Below are 18191 nucleotides of genomic sequence, written 5' to 3'. Positions count from 1 at the left end.
CAAATTCAGATAAATTGAAATCATGTAACTTTTCTCATCATAATGCAATAAAAGTTTAAAAAAACAAACCAAATCTATCTATCTATATATGTATACATGTGTGTGTGTATATATATGTATATATATGTATATATATGTATATATATACTTTATATTTTATATCAATATAAAATAAAGATATTTATATATTTAAATAAATAAGTTTTATATATACTTATATATGTGTGTATATATATATGTATGTATATGTATATATGTAAAGTGCTACAGGCAGATGAATTGGCTCAATGGGTAAAGGCTCTTGTCAACAAACTTTATGACCTGAGTTCAACTCTGAAAGAGAGAACTTGTGGCTTGTGAGACACACACACACACACACACACACACACATACACACACTACATTGGGTGTGATGTTCATGCTTGTAATCCCAACATCAGTGACTTCCATGGGCACAGCACAAAGCAGAGACAAATAGATCTATCAGGCTCACTGGCCAGTCATGCTAGCCCACTTGGTGAGTTTCAAGTCAGTGGGAGACTATGTCAAAGCTAAGACCAACGGTGCCTGAGCTAGACACCTAAGGATGCTTATGGATACACATGTACACACACATGTGAATAATACCCTCAGAGTTCAGGAAAGGATGTCAGATCTTCTGGAGCTGGCATTAGACATGGCTGTGAGCCGTATAACATGGGTAAGCTAGGAACTGAACAGGGGTCCTCGGTGAGAGCAGAATGAACCCTACCCTCTGAGCTATCTCTCCAGCCCACAGAAAGCATACTTGACTCATTTAACAAACACTGGGGGATGCAGGGTCATACACCAACCGTCTTAGATAATGAGTGTCCCTTCTTATCTCTCAGACCCAGCAGGAAGCAGCTGATGCAACTCCTTACCCCTGGTTTAACACACCAGCATGGCGAGTGGCAGGCTCAGCCCCACCCCCCACCCCCATAAGTCATTCCATGGCCACTAACTACTGCCCACTTCAAGCCTTTCTGCTTCTTGCATTTTTGACAAATGTCTCCATCCCTGTTCTGAGGATGCCATGTTCTGGAGCTGATGGAGCACAGGCTTCTTGGGTACCCACCCCACTTCTCCACTGATGAAAATAAAAACCTCCCTGTCTGATTCCACAGTCACTTCTTACCTATTTATTTTGTTTCCTTGCCTTCAAACTAAGTAGACCAGACTTTTAGGATACAGAAAGCCAGGAAGATATTACTCCTACTCCAACAATAAGAGATTCCTAACTTCCCTGTAGCCCATCCAAAGGCCGAGTTTGCAGGGCAGTCGTGCAGTCTGAATTATGGTGGTTAGTTTTACCTGTCAATGCAATCTAGAATCAGCTAGATTCTAGATTAATACAGAACTGTCTGGATTAGATTGGGTTGTGGGTTTGGCTATGAAAGATTTTCTTAACTGGGTTAATTGAGGTGGGTGACACCATTCCATGGGCTGTACCCTGGACATGAAAAGGAGAGAGGGAGGGAGGAAGGGAGAGAGAGCACTGAGCACTGCCATGCATTCGTTCACTGCCCCCTGCTCTTCCCGACCGTGGATCTGATTCAAACAACGGCCTCACGCTTCTGCTGCCTGCCTTGACTTCCCTGAATGATGGGCCATCACCTAGAAATACAAGCCAACGAGCCCCCCTACTTCAAGTTGTTCTAGGCCAAGGTATTTATCGCGACAGAAAAGAAACCGAGACAGTAATCTAAAAAAGAAAAAAGGAAAAAAAAAAAAAAAGGAAGGGGAGAGTGGATGGGAGGAAGCATAGTCAAATCAACTCTAACAGAGCACAAGAGGAAAAGGTTTCAGGTGCCATGCAAGTGGGTGGGAATTCAAATATCATTTTAGACTGTTTTCTGAAGGCCCAGGGAATGCTATCTATAGTACAGAACTGCAGGTACAAACTCCCTCTAGCAGGTCTCCTCCAAACATCTGCCCAAGTGTGCATGTGAAGGTCTAAGAACACACCGTGTAGTCAGTTCTCTGCTTCCACCATATGGATCCTAGGGGCAGAGTTCTAAGCATCCATCTTGGCAGCAAGCAGCTTCACTCAGTCATCTTTGGACTTTTATAAAAGTCCATGGGACATTGTTCCCCATGAAGCATAAAGAAGACAAGAAGCAGAGAAAACAATCCAGGACAGAGCCTCTCTCTCCATGTGGGACAGTCACCCCTGGTTTACCATACATACCACAGGGACCCCAGAAGGCGAAGAGAGAGACAATGAGAAAGATAAACCGTGATGGAGGTGCTGAGCAACTGTTTTCCAAAATAAAATAACGTAAGATTACAAATCTAAAGAGATCATAGGATCACACTAGTGCAAATAACCTTTCATCAATATGCTAATAAGGGAAAAAAAACCCTCAGACATATCCTAAATCCCCAGTCCCAAAGACTAATTATGAATACCATATCCCAGAAGCAACTAAAGAGAAATAGACACATCCAGACAGAAGCAGGCACACAATAACAGTGGAAGTGTCTTATAAAAAAAAGCATGCAGTGCTAGAGAGATGGTTGAGTGGTTAAGAGCACTGACTGCTGCTCTTCCAGAGGCCCTGAGTTCAATTCCCAGCAACCACATAGTGGCTCACAACCATCTGTTACAGGATCCAATGCCCTCTTCTGGTGTGTCTGAAGACAGCGACAGTGTACTCATGTACATTAAATAAATAAATAAATGAATAAGCAAATAAATTCCTTTATTTAAAAAAAAAAGTATGCAGGTCATGGGCTGGCAAGATGGCTCACTGGATCAAAGCACTTGCTGCTAACACCGATGGCCGGGATTCAATCCCCAGAACCCACATGGTGGGGGTAGAGAAGTAGAGACTTCTCAGACCTGTCCTCTGATCTCAACACACTCAACACATATGCATATGTGCCCAGAAACACACACACATAATAGATAGATAGACAGACAGACAGACAGACAGACAGACAGACAGACAGACAGACAGATAGATAGATAGATAGATAGATGGATGGATGGATGGATGGATGGATGGATGGATGGATGGATGGGTGGGTGGGTGGGTGGATGGATGGATGGATGGATAGATAGATAGTTGTAGTATTTTTAAGCATATAAGATAAAGGGATGATATATTTAAAGTCTTGAAAGGAAAACAAAGAAAACGAAGGTCACTGCTGATTTCTCTCACAAAAACAATCATAAAATAAAGATTTTTCCAACCAAACAAAAAGAGAGAGAATTCATGATTTGCACATCTATAATATGAGCTGTGTTGAAGATAATCCTTTGGGAGGAAAAATATAACACCAGACAGAAACTTGTACCTATGTAGAGAAATTAAGACATTCCAAAATAGTTTGGAAGAAAGTAAAAAGTTTAAATGTATTTTTCTCTCCCTCTGAATTGTTCCGAGAGATCAGGAGTATATAAAGCAAACACAGTTGTAGTGTGTTATGAGATCAGACATGAGGAGCTCACTAGGAGAGCACCTGCCTAGAATCCCCCAGTGAGGGGCTGGGGTGTGGCTCAGTGGTAGAGCACCTGCCTAGAATCCCCCAGTGAGGGGGCTGGAGTGTGGTTCAGTAGTAGAGTTCCTACCTAGCATCCCCCAGTGAGGGGCTGGGGGTGTGGCTCAGTGGTAGAGCACCTGACTAAAGAGCAAAGACGCTGGATTACAGCCCTAGCATCCCAAATAAAACACAAAGAAAGCACCACTTTGCTCAGTGTGGTGGCAAGCACCTGTAAAGCCAGCCCTTGGGATGCACAGAAAGAAATCGTAAGCTCTAGGCCAGCTTGGGCTACTTAGGAAGATTCTATAAAAAACAACAACAACAAGAAAAACCCCAAACAAAAAACAAACAAAAAAAAACCCAAACCTACAATTAGGGATTTGTATGTAGAAAACAAAGAACTCTAAAGCATTCAAGAAAACAAACAACATAATTTTTTAAAGTGGGCAAAAGATCTGAACATCTTGCCAAAGAAAATACACAGATGGAAAATAAGTACATGAAGACATGCTCAGCACGATTAGCCATTAGGGAGATGCAAATGTAAGCCATGGAGAGACACCATTTACATGTCGATGAGTGTGCCACAAGACAAACAAAGGAAAACTTGCCAGCCGCCAAGGCCTGTGATGCTGGGACATCTCTCAGAAAGCTTCCTATGAACCAGGTAGTCACATTTCTGAATATTTGTGAGACCAATGAAAACTTGCGCTTTCACAAAACTCGGATATGAATATTCATGACTGTTTTATTTATATTCACCAAAGAATTCTGAACACTGAGCCAATGTCCCTCACCTGGGGAAAGGTAAACTGAGGTATATCCATGCTGTGGAAAGCTACTAGGCAATCAAAAAGGAATGAGTTCGGCTGGAGAGATGGGTCAGTTGGTAAAGGGCTCAGCTGTGTTTAATCCTTGGATGCCACACACGATACCTGGTCAGGGTGGTGTGAATGTTTAATCCAAGAGTTGGGGAAGCAGATCTCGGCAGATCCCTAGGATTTGTTAGCCAGGCATCCTACCCTATGTGGGCAGGATCTAGGCCAGTGAAAGACCTGTCTCAAAAAATGGCAGATGGTACCTGAGGAATGTCACTTGAAGATTTACTCTGGCCTCTATGGCCTTCACGTGCACATGGTCCACAAATGAGTACATATATACACATGCACTCATAGCTATGTGCATACATATGACACACACACGTGCATGTGCATACACACACACACACAAACACACACAAAGAGTACCAGGGACCTAAGATCCAAAGGCATCACTGACTGGAAGAAGCCTGCTCAGACAGCTGAGCCTTCTGAACCTTGTAGGCTTCCATTTATATATTATAGGAAAGTGCGAAATAACAGGGACAGCTGAGGCGGGTCAGAGAAAGGGTACAGGTAAAGCGAAGGATGGTCTGAGGGGCATGAGATCACATAAGAGTGCAAGGATCAATGAGAAGGTTCTGTGCCCCAGTGTAGGGGAATGCCAGGGCCGGTAAGTGGGAGAGGGTGGGGTGGAGAACAGGGGGAGGGGGATGCCAACAGGGGTTTGTTCTTGTTGTTTTTTGTTTTTTGTTTTTTTGTTTTTTGGAGGGGAAACTGGGAAATATGACATGTAAATAAAGAAAATATCTAAGAAAAAAAAAGAAAGGAAAAGAGGTGCAAGGATATGATTCTATGACATAGTCTGTAAATACTCATACAGCTAGATCCAAAGAGAGAGAGAGGGAGGGAGGGAGAAAGAAGGAAGGGAGGGCAAAGTGGGTGGGGGAGAATGAAGAGAGAGGGAGGGAGAAAGAGCACACTAGAACAAAGAGCATCTGCCATCAATACTGTGAGCTAAAGACAATGTGTTTAGCAAAATCTTTTGTTATACTTCCAATTGCAATGCCCCCCTACAGGTTCATCATTTGAAACCCCAGTTCCTATTTCTTGCCACTGTCTTGAAAGCTGTAGAGCACTTAGGAGATGGAGCATAGCTGGTAGAAGCAGGACACTACCTTAAGCCTATAAAGGCCATCTCACTCTTGACTCCTCTCCATTGTCGACCTGCCGCCTCAGGATCCCACTGCCAAGGATGGAATCATTCCTACCCACCATGCCTTGTTCCACAGTGAAGGACTGCATTCTCTCTGAAACTGTGAGCCAAAATAAATCTTTGCTCTCTTCTGACAGCTGATTGTCATTGTCAACATGACTGGATTTAGAGTCACCGTGGAAAGATACCTCTGGGTGTGTCTATGGGGATGTTTCCAGACAACTTAACAGAAGCAGGAACCTGAATGTGGGCAGAAGCATCCATGGGGTGGGGTCCTTGCATGAAAGGGAGTGTGTGTGTGTGTGTGTGTGTGTGTGTGTGTGTAAGAGAGAGAGAGAGAGAGAGAGAGAGAGAGACAGACAGAGAGAGAGAGAGAGAGAGAGAGAGAGAGAGAGAGAGAGAGAGAGAGAGAGCTAAACCAGTCACCTCTTTCTGTTTCCTGGCTACAGATGTCATGTGACCATCTGTGATGGGCACTATCGTCTCTTCAACTGTGACCCAAATAAACCCTTCCTCCCCTAGGCTGCTTCTTGGCAGGTATTCTCACAGTAAGGAGATAAGTAACAAATACTGATATCCAGAGACCAAAAAGATACGGGGAGGGGCCTTGGCTCAGAGAGTCATGTGACTTGTTCCTGCAACTCCAATGTTGAAACATCTACACTTGAATTCACATCACATCCTCTACTATTTATTGCCAAAAGCAAGCCAAGGCAAGGACAAGCGGTGCAAAAGTGTCAGCCCCTAGAGACGCTCTTACAAATGCAGGGCAGGAAAGCAACCTGCCAGCCTTGGTCAGCCTGGGGGCTGTTCTCAATTAGTTACATTCCTCTTTGCTGTAACCAAATTTGGCTCACGGTTGGAGGGGATACAATCTGTCTTGGCAGCAGGAGTGTGAGGCAGTTAGCCACACTGGACTCACGGTCAAGAAGCAGAGAGAGATGAATGCCCACAGTCAGCCCACTTTCTCCTTTTCACACAGTTGCAGGGCTCCAGTCCACAGCAGGGTACTACCTATGTTCACAGTGGGTCGTCCCACTTAAATTAAACCAATCTAGAAAATCCCTCACAGACACACACAGGTACGCTCCACTCTCTGCAGATCAGGATCCAGCCAGATAGCCCTATCTCCCAGGTAGGGCCAGGGCAGATGATAGAGGAGACCCACCAAGGTCTTTCCTTCCTGTCGACGCAATCCGTCTTTATATAAGTTATACATTAAATCCAATTATAGTTCTGCTGACGGGAGCTAGTCTCTTTAAGGTGACTTTGCCTACTTCCTGTTGAACAGGGCTCTGGGTTTTCTTAGCTCTCCAAGGTGAGTCTTTCTCCTTGCTATGTGGTTCTTTCAGCAAGCCTCGCTGTGGGGACACCAGATGACTCTTCCCTGAGAACTCTGCTTCAACAAGACCTGTGAGAATTCTGCTTGAGATGAAACTGCCCCCATCCAAATCAATGCACATGTGTGAGGATACAAATTCACCCTCCCTGCCCCTGTGGCAGGAGAGGTGTCTCAGTGGATAACTGTACTTGCTGTTCAGTTGTGAGGACCTTAGTTCAGATCTTTCCAGCCATGTAAAAGCCAGCTATGGCCATGCTTGCCTGGGACCCGAGCACTGTGGGGAAACAGGATCGCTGGGGCTTGCTGGTCTCCTAGGTTCAGTGGAACCCCAGCACTGTGGGGAAACAGGATATCTGGGCTTGCTGGTCTCCTAGGTTCAGTGGATCCCCAGCACTGTGGGGAAACAGGATCACTGGGGCTTGCTGGTCTCCTAGGTTCAGTGGAACCCCAGCACTGTGGGGAAACAGGATCTCTGGGCTTGCTGGTCTCCTAGGTTCAGTGGAACCCCAGCACTGTGGGGAAACAGGATCGCTGGGTTTGCTGGTCTCCTAGGTTCAGTGGATCTCCAGCACTGTGGGGAAACAGGATCTCTGGGGCTTGCTGGTCTTCTAGGTTCAGTGAGAGATTCTGCCTTAGGAGAATAACGTGAAGAGCGGGGCACCTGACATCACCCTCTGGCCACACAAATGCAGTCATATTATACAGAAAGAGAGAATGGGGAGAAAGAAAAAGAAAAAGAAAATAGAATTGACCTCTGGGAGATTCAGGTTGTGACCACTGACCATATAAAAGTATATGTATATATACTTTTCAATTTTATACTTTTTAATATACTTTTTATATTTATGCTTTTTATTACATATTTTATATACTTTTACTATTTATACATATGCATATATATGTATACATATATACATATGTATAAATTTTATTATATATGTACACACACATATATACTATATATGTGTGTGTATATATATATATATATGTATATATATAATAAAAATTTTCACTGCCATGTCAGGTGTTGTACCACATGAATATAATCCTTGCATTCAGGAGGTGGAGGCAGGAGGCTGACGTGTTCAAGGCTAGGACTACATAAAAATTCCATGCCAGCCTGGCTTATATACAAGACAAAAACAAACAGCTTTTGTTTTGTGTGTGACCCAGCTCTGCATAGGGATGGGGGCTTTCATCCTGCAGTGCCTGCAAGAGACCTTGTCCCAGCGGAAGTTCTGTGAATGTTGAGGACTGGGTACAATCATGCTTTCTTGCTCAGCTTTTCCCATTGTCAGCTGCCGGTGGCTTCTCTGCCACTCAGTCTGGCTGCCTGGGAGTTTTCAAGGACATGCTCTATATGTCGTCCTACCCTTGACTCTGTCAAGCAGGTGCCTTTTATCCTAGGACAGAACGGAACATTCCCTTCCATACACCTTTCTTCCCTGGTTTTCCACTTGCCTCCTTCAGACCCAACAATAGCTCACTGGAGGCTGTGAGTCACTGGAGGCTGAGATGAATCAATAAGGAGCTGTTGGGCCATAGAATCACTCCTACTGCTGTTATACTGTCCCCTTAAGGAACCCCAACCCCAGCCCCAACCCCTATGATTCCCAGGGGAGTTGCACACACCAGCCTCCCCATGTGAATCAATGATTTCTGCACATGGTTCTTTGTGTGCCTTGGATGAGACACCCCATTCAGGGAAGCAATTGTTCCACCCATACTTCACAGAGTTGTCTGGGAGCAGGCTCTGAGCCCCTCATCACTAGCACTATTCAGAAGCAAGCCCTTGACTCTCCACTGGCTGTGCCTGTCCACGATTATTCACCTTTGCTGCACATTCAGTGTATGGGAAACAGGTCCTAAACACTCATGGTAAGGAGAGGAGAGGCAGTCCATCCTGCCACCCCCTGATTCTCTTCCTTTCCCTTGTTCTTGGGGTTGATTCGTGTCTATTGGGACCAGCAGGTGCTGGCAGCCAGCAGCATATATTAATGATTAGGTAGAGAACCAGTTATGGTATTACATGCCTATAATCCCAGCATTCACGAGGCTTGAGTTCAAGACCTGTCTGGACTATATAGTGAGACACTGTCTCAAAAAATGTATCAAAACAAACAAATGAACAGTAGCAACAACAACAAAAGTGAAGAGCTGGAGAGATGGTTCAGTGAAAGAAGCATGCAGGTCAGTGCTAGGTGGTCATGACAGCCTACTTGTGATCTCCATACCAAGGAGGAAGAGACAGGAGGCCCCCCAGAGCAAGCTGTCTGGATAGATGAGCCAAACCACTAATGTCTGTGTTCAAGATGCTCAGTATATAGAGTGAACAGTGACCGAGGAAGTCTCCTACCAATGGTAACCTCTGATCTTGGCATGCACATGCATATGCATGCACATGCACCTGCACACGCAATGCAAACATGTATTCAGGTGGACCACACCCACCTACACATGCCAAAAGCAACCAAGTGTGCATGATGAAGTTTTTGGTTTTGCATCTTGTTTCACATACATTGCATCTTTATATAGTAAATGTCTTGCTCATTCTATGGATAAAAAGCAAAAACAAAACAAAACAAAACAAAAAACAAAACAAAAACAAAACCAAAGGCTTATGGATGATAAAAGGATCTGTCCAAGGTGCTGAAGTGACGGTTCAGTCCATAAATTGCTTGTCAAGCATGTAGGAGGATGTGAGTTCAATCCCCAGAGGTTCGAGCTCAAATTTTAAAAATTGGGCATGGTGGTGCCAAGACCACAATCCAGTAATGGGGATTACTGTATTGCTGCCAACAGGGGGACCCCTGGGGCTCATTGGCCAGCCAATCTCACCTCATCAGTGAGCTCCAGAACAATGAGAGACCCTGTCTGAAAAAACTGGATGACTTCTGAGTAATGATGCCCAAGGTTGTCCTCTGATCTCAATGTGTGCATACATGTGCACATGTGCACACTTGAGTACACACACACACACACACACACACACATACACACACACACACATACCCACACAAGGCTAACAAATCAATGAGCTGAGAGCCTGAGACGGTTTTGTGCTGGTCAGTACACTGTGCCCTCTGTGAGAAGAGACGATGCTGTTGTCATGACACTGGGCCCACCCATGATCATATGGTAGAGGCTGTAAGCTAAGGTGCCATCTGAAAGGGGCAAGGCCATTGGGGAGTGGGAGAGGCAGCTTCTTTTTTTTTTTTTTTAATAATGACTGCCTTTTTAAAAAAATATTTTATTTATTACTATATGTAAGTACACTGTAGCTATCCTCAGACACACCAGGAGAGGGCATCAGATCTCATTAAGGATGGTTGTGAGCCACCATGTGGTTGCTGGGATTTGAACTCATGACCTCTGGAAGAGCAGTCGGTGCTCTTAACCACTGAGCCATCTCACCAGCCCGAGAGGCAACTTCTTATGGCAGGAAGAGATGGATCCCTGGGCCCCTGTAGGATCCATATCTAGCTGCCTATCAAAAGCATGGTCAAGGGCATGGCTGGCATAGCTGGCATAGCTGGCATAGCTGGCAACTGGGCTCTGGCAGCCAAGTGAACACTACCGACTTCCCCATCTGAGAACAACATGCTCTAACTTCCCACCAGGGACAATCCCTCCACCTTGCTCAGAGTTTTGCCTTATTTCAAAATTAATCCACAAGCTTTCCACCACTAATTAGGGGCAAACATGTCAAAACCTTCCCCTTCCTGAATATAAAACTTGCATAAAAATAGTTTCTACCCAACCAATGTGGAATCTGATAAATGAACTTTCACAGGCACCTTCCAGCCTCTCAGATTCTTTCTTTAGAGAAGAGGTTTGCTTCCATGGAGAGCAGGGTGACCTTGACACCCAGCCATTATTTGTGGCTGGGGGAAGAAGCCAGGGAGAAGTGAATACATCTAGACCCTTCTGTTTATGCAGAGAATTCCTAGAAGGTTCCCAGGACGATAAATAAGGACTGTCATAGGATATGCATACCCATCTAGCAACACATACAAAAGAAAGTTCCTGATTCGATGGTTGTTATGATAATTACTGCAGTGTCTGCCCTAGATAAAGACTATAGCTCAGCACCCAGTGCCCTAATGACACAAGAATAGTGGCCTTCTCAGAGGAAAGGACAAATGTCAATTAACATCGGATTTGAAATGTCTCCAAGGAAAGGCCAGTTGCTGTGGGTCAAAGGTTTCCCACAATGCATACATAATTTCTCTTCTTTTTTCCTTTTTCTTCTTTCTTTCCTTCTTCCTTCCTTCCTTCCATTTGCCATCTCCCAAATTAACTAACCTAAAAATATACACAAGTTTAGGGGTCTAGAGAGGTGGCTCAGTCAGCTAAGTGCTTGCTGTGCAAACATGAAGATCTGTGTTTGGATCCCCAGCATGGCCCATGGCACGTCAATCCAACCATGGCAGTGTAGACCCATAATCCCAGTGACTTTGAGGCAGAGATACAAGGATGCCTGGGTTCACCTGGCCGGCCAGCCTAGCTGAATCAGAGAGCTCTAGGTTCAGTGAGAACCCCTCAAAGATAAGATAAGGGCCAAGGAGATGACTCAGAGGGTAAAAGCACTTGCCATCAGCTCGACCATGCAAGTTTAGATTCCTAGAGCTCACATTTTAAAAAGTGGATATGATACAGACTGTCTGTAATCCCCCACATTTAACTGCAGTGAGATGGGAGGCAGAGACAAGAGATTCACCTAGAGTACACTGTGCAATAGCAGAAAAAAAGAAAGATCCTACCTCAAATGTAGAAATTATTTAATCTCAACCAGAGGTTTCTTCCTCACCTTAGACCATTTAGTTCCTGAATATAAGACACACACGACCTTTATATTTACGATAAGCCATAAACAGCACAAGAGCTGGGCAGCTGCCTACCTTTTATGCTATTAGAATCTTCTTTCCTATCGATAACCCCCAATTGTTACTTACTACTTACTGTGTTTCATCTGAGCTGTTCTTAACTCCAGTCGGCCAGCCCTCAGGTGAACTTTATGGCTCACCCAACTCCTGGCGGCTTCTTCTTCCTCCTGCACTTTCTTCTCCTAATGGACTCCTTCCAACCCAAGCCCAGGAAACCTAAACCTCACCCATGTCTCTCCTGCCCAGCTATTAGCTGTTGGCGTCTTTACTTACCAATCCGAAATAACTTGGAGGCAGGCTCACAGGTCTAGGTGCAGACTCCAAGTCTTGGGGGTCCACAGTTAGCATCCCAATACACAGTAAAGACAAAACCTTAATACTCAAATAAAGTACAAAGCAAGAACCAACTCCCAAAAGTTGTTCTGGACCTCCATGCATGTGCATGTGCCATGGCTCACCCATGACCCCTACACACAAATAAAGTAGAAGACAACTGAGGACTATAACCGTGTTGACCCCTGATCTCCACATGCATGAGCATGCATATACATGCAGAAACACATGGGGAGGGGGCGTGTTTTAGATTCATATATCGGACACCTGTCCCATTAGTGGTTCTTCTGGGACATGGGATCCAAGAGCTGTGACATTCTTCAAGTCAGCACAAAGTAGGTCAGCAGGACTCTAACAGGATTAGCCACAGTGACAGTTGCTGGTTCAAAGCTCTCATCTCCCTGCCATGGACCATCTAACACTTTCAGAGATCATGGGTGAGCAGGCATGCCCTGGTGGGTTCCTCCATAGACGTCTTGGTTCCCCAGTATTTAGGATGCTGAGGATAGGAACACAGTTTTGATTCCACCATCTTAAAATACCTCTGTCATCCCAGTGGGGACCACAGCTTTTGACTTTTCCTATCCATTGCCTTTCCTACTCTCACTCTCCCCAGGGTACTGAAAGGAATGCTTCTTCACCAGGGGGCAGATGGCATTCCCCTGGGTTGTCATAGGAACTAAGGTTAATTAGTCATCCCAGATTTCAACCCTTGGCAACATGTCTCATCAGGGGCTCAACTCTCCTGTCCCTAGATACGTGATTATAGCAAATAAAAGATTCCCATGATTTGTTCCACACTTCTGGGAACTTCTCTAGTGTGGTACCAACGGTCCAGGACTGGAGAGGAGCCCACCCTTCATGTAAAGTTCAATGGAATCTATTCAGTGATGAAGCTTTTGCTATTATCTGAGACAGGAAGTCTATTTGGGGTGGAGGTTTCCCCTAGACACTGGATGCTCTGTTTCTCTCCAGGGAATTGGGCTGTAATAGAGAAAAGCAAAGCTGCTCATACAGAAACATGAAAAAAATCAGACCTGACCCTGGTGTCAGAAGGAGGATCTACAGCTGTGCACGATGTGCAACTGACTCCATCATGGGACAGAGGAGGAGGCTCACACAAAGAAGAACAAGAAGGAAGGTCATGCTCCTTACACCAATACAAAGGGACAAGAGTAAACGCTGGGACAACTGGACTACACGACCATCTGTTCATCTACACACTATTTACCTCCATCCGTCTACAGATCCATCCATTTACCCAGCTACGTTCTATCCATGCATCCATATATAATCCATAAACCATAAACTCGTCTATTCAACTGCTCACTTATAGATTTACCTATCCATCTATGCACCATCCACATACACACCCATCCACCTATCCACTCATCTATCCATATAGTCACATGTACACACACTCACAGAGACACACCTACCCATCACCTGCCTATGCATCTACCTTCTATCATCCATTCATTCATCCATCTGCCCAACATCTACCCTTCTATCCCTCTATCCACCTATTCACATATGCATCACATATCCATCTACCCATTCATCTATATGCCCACCATCAATATACACAACCTATCCATCCATTTGCCTATCCATCTGTTTGCCATCTATCCATTCATCTATCTACCCAGCCACTCATCCACCCACCTGTGAATTCTTCCATGCAAATGTGCATTTACCTGCTTAGCCAGCATACACACATTAAGCCACTCTAAGGATATCTGTCCATCTACCCCGTTCATCTTTCTACCCACCATCTACATATAAACCCACCTATTCATTCATCTACCCATCCATCAACACATCCATCCACTCATCAATTCACACACCCATCCTCCCATCCAAGGAGCAACTACTGGGGGCCTGTGATGTTTAGAACCCTTTTAAACATACTTCTGCTACCACAGAATACACAGGACCATGTATTTTTACAATGAATAGAAATTAATTGAGTCATAGTTCTGAGCACTAGGAGGAATCCCAAGATGGAAATGCTAGCATCTACAGAGGACTTTCTTGTTATGTCTGTCATCTCATAACAGCTGGACAAAGATAGAAAGAAAAAGGAAGCAAAAATAGAACTTACAACTTCAAGTCCTTTGATTATTGGTATCAATCCATTCAGAAGAATGGAGTCCTTATGACCTCATACTTCCCAGTAGAACCCCTGACACTGATGCATTGATCAAGTTTCCAACATATACACACACACAAATATGCACACACACACACACACACACACACATACACACACAGGTTTCTAATACATTTTAGGGGGAAGACACACCCAAACCATTATAGCCCCCACAGTAATTAGCATAATGTTGAGTCCACAGCAGGAGACTAATTATACTGCTAAATGAAGAAACTGCCAGATAATCTGTGGAGTTCATGCTTACAGTCTCGTGGATCCTCAGATGCCTTCTTCTTCCTTTGTTGGCCTTATTAAAACTGCACGACCAAACCTCCTGTTTAGTATTCTCCTGGTGAGGTGCCAGAGAAACTATATGAAATAGAACTGATGGGAACAAACCAGATGTAACTGAATCTTTCATCAGAATAATCCCTCTTGCTCTACCCACTCATCCGCAAGTCATCCCTTGAATTCTCGATCATCTTTTGGGAACAGCCTTCAAGGTCTCATTGAGTTCAGAGTTGGATAGATCCTGACTCTTTGGAAACTCAGAGGTTATGGGATAGAACCCCCACCCCCGACTTCCCAGAACCAGTGAAACCCTCAACCCTCAGCCTGTGCTCCATCTACCTCGTGGGAAGGGCGAAGTCTTCATTATTCATCTCCACTCATTATTTCCACTGAAATCGAAAGTCTTCAGAGTAGATTTGGATCAGCCGCTCTCCCAGGTCCCCATGTACGCATCTCATTGTCTAAAGCCAAAACAGAGTGCAGGGAAAATAAGGAACTTCCTGAATGTCTGAGCAAGGCTTGCCAGCCATGGATATATGCAGTTGTTCTGTGCCATTTGAGGCAGTGCTGTTCATTGGCAGTGTTGGTGTCTTGGCTGCTACTAACACCTCTAATCCTCTAACAATCCATCCATATATGTACCCGTCTACCTACCGATAGTTTCACTATCTATGCACCATCCATCTATCCATCCATGCATCTATCCATCTGCCTATCACCCACACATCCATCCATCTGCTCACCATCCACATCTACATAGATACCTGTCTACCTACTACCCACCCAACCCTCTGCCAATCACCCATATATGTACCCATCTACCCATCCACCAATTTACCCATCAATGCATCAATCTATCCAGCACTCATGCATCTACCCACCGCCGACACATCCATCTATCTATCCACCACCACTTACATATACACCCATCCACCTACCCATCCATCAGAGGTCTTCAGAATAGAGCCACCAACTTTTCTGTGTGAATTCTGTGGGTATTCATTATGTTATGTAAGACTACCTGACTTGTGTCAGTAATTCAAAGTATGATTCATTAGTTCCCTAGAGTGAACTTTGGCAGACTCATACTTTGGTTTGTTGTTGGGACCTTATGAGGAGGGGTAGACATTGCTAACATCTCCCTAGGGAAGAAATTTTCACAGCACCATCCATTTGTCATTTTATCCATACATCTACTTGTCTGTCTATCTACTGATCTAGCCATTCACCTGTCCACCTATTATCTTTATTCATATACCTATCCATCCTTCTAATCACCAATCTATTCAACCACTCAGTTATCATCCACTCATTTCTCCATCCCTCTACCTGTTTATCTATTCATCTACCTATCTATCATCCAAATATACAACCCATTGAAAGAAGATTTATTGAATAGCTGTTATATTTATATCCTTTAAAAATCAATTTCTTGTCACATCAGACAAAGAGCCTCAATTGGGTGACTTGTCACATAACTGGAGTGCTGTGTCTTTTTGGGCTGGGAGAGCCACGACTGTATCTCATGGGAACAGAGACTAGAAGGGAACATGCAAAGTAGCAGTGCTGGTACCATACATATGCCCTAGCTCTGCCCTCTGCCTGTGCCCTACTTTTATTTAGTATAGCTTCCTTGGGGACACTCTCTGGATGTCCTCTATCCTCCCAACCTTAAGCCCATCTCAGACACCTGTGTCGTCCCCCTTGAATTTCTAATCCCAATGAACATACTTGAAGGTGATCTTGGATCTTGGTGCCACACAGCCAATGGGACATCAGACTTCTCAGAGAGATTTTTCCAAGCCCAAGACTTGACTCATGCCTAGCCACCCCTCACATGGCACCTGGGTCATACCACCTTTTGGCATCTCATCCTGCACAACCTACCGGGTCACATCAACCCATCTGTATACCAGCTTGGCATGGGTCTCTACTTCCCACACTATTGAGGAGTCTCAGATTTGGGGAGATCGTTCAGTTTCTAAAGTGCTTGCTGTGCAACTATGAGGACTTGAATTTGATCCCCCAAATCCATATGAAAAAGCAGGGGTATTGGTGAAGTGAATGTTTATAATCAGAACTGCATGGGCAGAGCAGGAGAATCCCTGGGTTTTGTAAGGTGAAGGGGCTGGCGAGATGGCCTGGCAGTTAAGACCTCTTGCTGGCCTTCCCAGGATCTATGTTTTAGTTTCCAATGACCACAGCAGATGGCTCACAACTGCCTGTACCTCCAGTTCTTCTGGTTCCTGCAGGCACTGCATGTGAGTGGGTATAGTGGTGCATGCCTGTGATCCCAGCACTTGAGAGGTTGGACGTTCAGTTATCTTCAGCTACATAGCCAGTTTGAGTCATCCTGGTCTACATGATTTTGTCTTACAAGGCAGGCAGGTAGGTAGGTAGGTAGATAGATAGATAGATAGATAGATAGATAGATAGATAGATAGATAGACAGACAGACAGACAGATAGAGCTGCCCTATCCCCACTCCACCCCAGCCTAGCAAGCAAACAGCTACACAAAGCTCACCTTCTATCCTCATCACGTCACTCTCCCGCATCATACACAGGGCCTGACAGCCCCCACCCAGCTCAGGGAAAAACTGTGGGATAAATAAATAAATTCTGCAATCAAGAGGGGGGCCCAAGGGTCCTCCCCCAGGCAGGACCTGAGTGAACTTGAGCCAGTGTTAGACAATAACCAAGAAAAAAAAAGAGAAAACAGAACAGCCTGGGGCACAGAATTAACTAACAGCCTTCTCTTTGTCTGGGACTGATGAAAGTGAAATTGATATGCCCTCCGGGCTGAAAGAAGCCGAAAGCCAGGTTGAACACCTTGTCAACCGCTGTGGCTGAATCCTTAGTCCTTGGATACCTTCATCCCCCGAACCTGGGTGAGCTGCCGTAAGACTGAGCTTACTCAAGGCCCAGAACCTCAGGCTGAAAAAGCCCTCAGATGCCCACCTTCTGCTCCTCCCACCTGCTAAAGATCCCCCTTCACTCTGTGCCTGATTTAATTAGGCAATTACAGACCCTAGTGCATGCTTCACTTCCTGGCTGCGCGGAGCTATGGGGAGGCTGAAAAGCTGCTTCCAGGATCTAGTGAGAACACCGGGTCCTTTGAGGGTTCTTCAGCTGAAACACATCCCTGTATCCAATCACAGCCTCTCCAGCATCAAGGAACACAAAAAACTGTTTGTTCAGTCCTGAGGACACAGAGAAAAATGGAATTAGCATCCCTGGAGGAGCTCTATTGGGTGCCCATCAGCCCCCATCACTTGAGTACACCACAGCAGCCCAACTCCCATGATGTACCTGGCTTCAGCAAGCTGTCTGCCTGCTCTGTGCCTGGCCACCTGATGAGATCCACCCCGTCATTGTTACCATGAATGGTTCATGTGACAGGGGGTCAGCCTGTCTGTTGAGAGACTACCCAGTCCTGCCCATGTGTTCAACATCATGTAAGGAAACTTTCTAGAAATTTCCTCTGAAAAATTTCTTCATTTGTCTGAAAGAGGTTCAAGAGAAGATGGAATAGCAGTTGCAAGGGGTGGAGCTGTAGACTCCTTTTTGTCCCCATCAATACCGTATTCCGCCATTTTCTCCATCAAACACCCATTCCTTTCTTGTTCCAATTTTATTGATTTAGC

At 44.9% G+C, this 18191-nt stretch overlaps 2 long non-coding RNA genes across 2 annotated transcripts in view; one reads left to right on the top strand and one right to left on the bottom strand.

Moving 5' to 3' along the window:
• LOC116070997 overlaps positions 1-5675 on the top strand; it is a 24716-nt gene extending 19041 nt beyond the window's left edge. Inside the window, exon 2 of the long non-coding RNA XR_004110662.1 lies at positions 5405-5675. This is a non-coding gene — a long non-coding RNA (uncharacterized LOC116070997). The remainder of the gene's footprint in view (positions 1-5404) is intronic.
• An 8865-nt stretch (positions 5676-14540) lies between these two features.
• Positions 14541-17857, bottom strand: LOC116070996. The gene is made up of 4 exons (XR_004110661.1): positions 17575-17857; positions 17072-17144; positions 14885-15006; positions 14541-14638 (listed from the first exon to the last, which is right to left on the bottom strand). It is a non-coding gene; the product is annotated as an uncharacterized LOC116070996 (long non-coding RNA).
• Positions 17858-18191: the final 334 nt, after the last annotated feature.

The sequence above is a fragment of the Mastomys coucha genome, unplaced genomic scaffold (assembly GCF_008632895.1).
Source record: "Mastomys coucha isolate ucsf_1 unplaced genomic scaffold, UCSF_Mcou_1 pScaffold22, whole genome shotgun sequence".
NCBI classification, from domain to species: Eukaryota; Metazoa; Chordata; class Mammalia; order Rodentia; family Muridae; genus Mastomys; species Mastomys coucha.
The sequence above is the reverse complement of the archived record's forward strand: the minus strand, read 5'-3'. Positions and strand labels throughout refer to the sequence as shown.